This window comes from Gossypium hirsutum, unplaced genomic scaffold, assembly GCF_007990345.1.
Source record: "Gossypium hirsutum isolate 1008001.06 unplaced genomic scaffold, Gossypium_hirsutum_v2.1 scaffold_782, whole genome shotgun sequence".
Taxonomy (NCBI): Eukaryota; Viridiplantae; Streptophyta; class Magnoliopsida; order Malvales; family Malvaceae; genus Gossypium; species Gossypium hirsutum.
In genome coordinates this window covers 1906-6544 of record NW_024403256.1, presented here as the reverse complement: position 1 = coordinate 6544, position 4639 = coordinate 1906, and the positions used below count along the sequence as shown (strand labels likewise).

The window sequence follows — 4639 nt, the reverse complement described above, 5'->3', positions numbered from 1 at the left end:
GCATAAAGACGCTGCTTTATATGCAACTTGCTAGTTTTTTGACATGCATAGTTGCTACAGTTTTTCCCATAATGTAGCGGCAGTCTTCTCCTTCATCACGTCCTATAGAATTTCATTCAACAAATGCAAATGTAATTGTGTTAAAGTCTTTCTATCTTTACACTTTTTCTCTTCCTCCGTCAATGCCAAAGGCATCTTATCTATCCCCAGTAGGCATCCTCCAAACCCATTTGCACAAGAACTGCCTGTATCTTGATCTGCCACAATGTGAATTTGGTGTTGCAATCTAACAGTGAAATATCATACTTCAATGTTTTCATTACCGTGATCAAGACAAGTAACCCAAAAAAGTTCTGATACCAGTTTTTAGAACTAACGTCGATAATGAAAATATAGAATGATAGCAAAACAATAATAAAAAGAAAAATAAAGCACATAAATTTTACATGGAAAACCCTTTTTGGGAAAAACCACAGGGAAAGGAAAAAAAATTCACTAATGTCAAATTCGATTGATATAAGAAGATTTTAGACTATATCTATTTATAAGTTGAAAAACCTTATTCTAATCAATGTCAAATAGATAAAGTGTAGTAAGGTTGAAAAACATTATTCTAATCAATGTAAAATAAAAGAAGTATAGTTCTATATAGATTTTTATTTTATTTTATTTTACCACTGGATTTTATTTTAACAAGGGTTCGAGTTACTCAACTCTAACAAATTATTTTCTTCTTTAGTGAAAAGATGAAAAATTCTATAAAATCATATACTGAGTCTGACTCTTAAAAAAATCATTGTCACAAACATGTTAGGGAAGTCGTAACTATAATATTTCAAGCTCCACAAATAAATAAAATCTATTACAATCCCTGTAAAAACAACCACATTATAAGTTGAGTACCATATAATAATAATGAACAAGGTCAACATGGACTCTTGGCAGCTAAAAATGCATACTCCAGTCCAATCCTATCCAATCTTATATTCATGATCTAATGGATTACATAAGGTTGATCCGATCCGATTCAATCTTCCAAATATGTTTCCTCAAGTGATATGATATTCATTGATGGGCTAGATACATTCCACATAATTAACACAAAAATTATTTTAATTCAATAAAACAACACTAATATAGAAAAAGTCTTGACTGTCCCAATTAGCTAGGGAGTGGGAACTCCCTTCGGCGCTTATTCCTCATTTTCATATTTTTCAACAGATTCCACAATGCTATGATGTGTGCTAAAAAAATAACTATTGAGAAATAGAATCTAAATTACGTGAAAAATGTATTATTCATAGAAATAAGCGATTTGATAAAAATGTTGATAATGAAACGATAAAAGCTCCTCAAGAATATTTTAGAATTGATTATTTTTTATACATAGTAGATTAAGCATTTTTTCTCTCTAAAATAGATTTGAATAATTTAAAATATATAAATATATTTTTGGTTTTTTTATTGAATATAGAAAAAATAAAGTCATTAGATTATGAAAATTTGAAAGTATATTGTCTTAATCTTGAAAATTCTTTGAAACATGGAAGTCATATAAATATTGTTGGATTAGATTTGTTTCTAAAATTGAATATTTTGAAAGAAACTATCAAATTGGAAAATGACACTCAATTGACATAATTATATGTAAAGAGTTTATTCCTTTCCAAATGTGTATAATGTTAACTATTCATGTTTATGTTGAATCAACCGAGAAAATTTTCTTAAAACTAAAATTGATAAAATCTTACTTAAGATTAACAATGTCTCACAAAAAATTAAATGGTTTACATATTTTATTAATTGAAAAAGAAATCTTATACGAGATTTATTATGATAGATTAATAGATAATTTTGCTCTCTAAAGGCTAAAAAAATAAATTTTAAATAAACATTTATAATTTTTTTTAATAGCTAGTTAACTAATATAAAGATTTCTCTTTTTTAAGTTTTTAAAAATGTTGAGATACATTAGGTAAATATACTAACAATTTAATTACCTTAGTTGCAATTTATCTTAACATTAAAATTAAGGATTATTAATAAATTTAATAAAAAAATTTAAACACTGTTAAGCTTAGTTTAGTATTGCTTCTCAAAAGTATTAGAGCCATAAGTAGTATTAAACAAATAACTTTTTAAGTCGGAATTATTTTTGACAAGTACTTTTGAACTCAAAAGCAAAAAAAATTTTTATAGCTTATACAGAGGCGATTTTAAGGGGGTGGTATGGGCCCCGACCCCCCTAAAATAAAAAATTATTATTTAGGCCCTCTAAATTTTTTTTAAAATTTTAAATTAATAAAGTTAAAATTATACTTAGACCCCTTTAAAATTATAAAAATTTAATTTAATTATTTAAAAATTATAAAGATATATACTATAAAAATTAAAATTTCATTCGGCTCATCCTAAAAAATTGTTTTGGCCTCGCCCTTGAACTTATACTTTTGGCAAAAGCACTTTTAAGAATAAAATATAATTTTAAACTTTATAATATATTTTATATAATATTTATATTGGATATGTAATTACTTTTCTATTATAAATTATTTAAATATTATTTAAATTCATATTTATTAGTTTATAACACTATATCTAAAATAGATATTTTATTTCTCAAAAATATTTTCATGCAACAAAATTAAACACTTAAATATTAACTAAACTTTTAAAATATATTCTCAAAAATTATTTTTTCACAACCATTTTTAAAAACAGGTTTCAAAAGCAATAAACTAACCCTAGAGACAAAAAAAAAAAAAAAGGCGGCGTTTGGTTTTCAACTCTTAAAGGGATGATATTTGACTTGGTAGCCGTCTTGCTTCTTGTATCACTCGCTTAAATGGAAGAAGGGCCCACCCTATACTACTTCAAACTCGGAAGGCTTTTATTTGACCGACGCCACCAAGTAGACCAAACTCACTCGCTTTTCTATTTGCTTTTTCCACCCTCGTGCGGAATATAGCTAACCCAACTACTTGTGTAATTTTATTTTAATAAATCAACTAAAAGCTTTACTTTCACATTTCTCATCAATTCACACTAGCCACGCAACTTCCCTTCCCTTCCCTTCCCTTATAAAATCCCCTTCACTCTCACTCACTCTTCCAACTCTCAATTTCTTCTTTGCTTTTTGAAAACCTTGGCTCATTTTCAGTGCTTCAATCAGATGGCTTTAGAAGCTCTTAACTCCCCAACAAACGCTGCTGCTCCTTTTCACTTCCAAGATACCAATTTACACTGCCTCGATTCCTTCACCAAGCGTAAGCGTTCCAAGCGACCACGCTTGGACGATGACCATGTTCCCACCGAGGAAGAATACGTCGCTCTCTGCCTTATTATGTTAGCACGCGGCGGTGCTCCTCGAACGACCTCCACTACTTTGACTCACCAAAAACTTGGCACCTAGTAGTGCAGCGTTTGCAACAAGGCCTTTAATTCTTACCAGGCTTTGGGTGGCCACAAAGCCAGCCACCGTAAACTTTCAGGAGGCAACGATGACCACTCAACGCCAACGACCTTATCAGCCGTTGGATCAAACCCAAGCGGTAGGTCCCACGAGTGTTCAATCTGTCACAAAAGCTTCCCTTCTGGCCAGGCCTTGGGAGGCCATAAGCGATGCCACTATGAAGGTGGGGCAGCGAATACCGGTAGCATTACATCTGAAGGAGTGAGTTCAACCTCAACCAATACCACCCACCGGGACTTTGATCTGAATATACCGGGTCTTCCTGCATTCTCACCGGCTAATTTATTTGTTTCCGGCGGTGATGATGAAGTTGAAAGCCCACACCCTAGTAAGAAACCATGTCTCTTGATGCAGAGGCCACCCAAAATTGAAGTCAACTAAATTTTAGGCCAGATTCCATTTTTTTTTTGTTTTTTTTTTGTACATAGCACATGGACCATTCATTGGTCTCAATGGCAGCAAGTTTTTTTTTTAAATTAATTACTCAATTCAATTACTTTAATTCCTCTTACGATTTATTCTCATACGGTTTGCAAAACGTGGGCAGCAAAAGAAAAAAGTAGCTAAAGGCTAATAACAGCCCATAGAGATGAGGTGTATGTTGCATGTGTTATTGTTTGGTTGTCGTAATTAATAATATTTAGTTTACAAAGTCATTTTGGGTCGAATGGTTGTGGTTAGGAAGATAGGCATGAAGTGGGGGTGTACGTGATGGGGCGGCTAATAAGTTGATTTGTGATTCATTTCTTTCCGCATATACATGCTGTTTTCGTGTGGGAAAGTGATTGAGTTAGTGGTGGCTTTTGATCTGATACTTTCTTCTTCATCATCATCACTTCCGTATTGATTCAATCAATGCTAATACAATGCATATTTGGATTCACCGAGTCCCCAGTTTTTTATTGGTCAAATTCTCGCCGTCTACTTTGCATAACTTGTAGATATACTGCTTGTATATTAATTTGATTAAATATATTTTATATTTTTTTTGAATTTTAAAATTTTAGTCTAAACTAAATTGTAAGAGTTAAATATATTTGGTTAAATTATACTATTAGTCTTGTATTATTTCTAAAGTGATAAATTTAATCCATGTTCTTCAACAAGATTATTCTTAGTCGCTATATTTTTTTAATTTTAAAATATCAATCTTAATGCAAGCGATAG

The 4639-nt window shown here is 31.0% G+C and overlaps 1 pseudogene; it reads left to right on the top strand.

The window, feature by feature from the left end:
• The first annotated feature begins 3074 nt into the window (after positions 1-3074).
• On the top strand, positions 3075-3974 carry LOC107892803 (zinc finger protein ZAT10-like; annotated as a pseudogene).
• Positions 3975-4639: the final 665 nt, after the last annotated feature.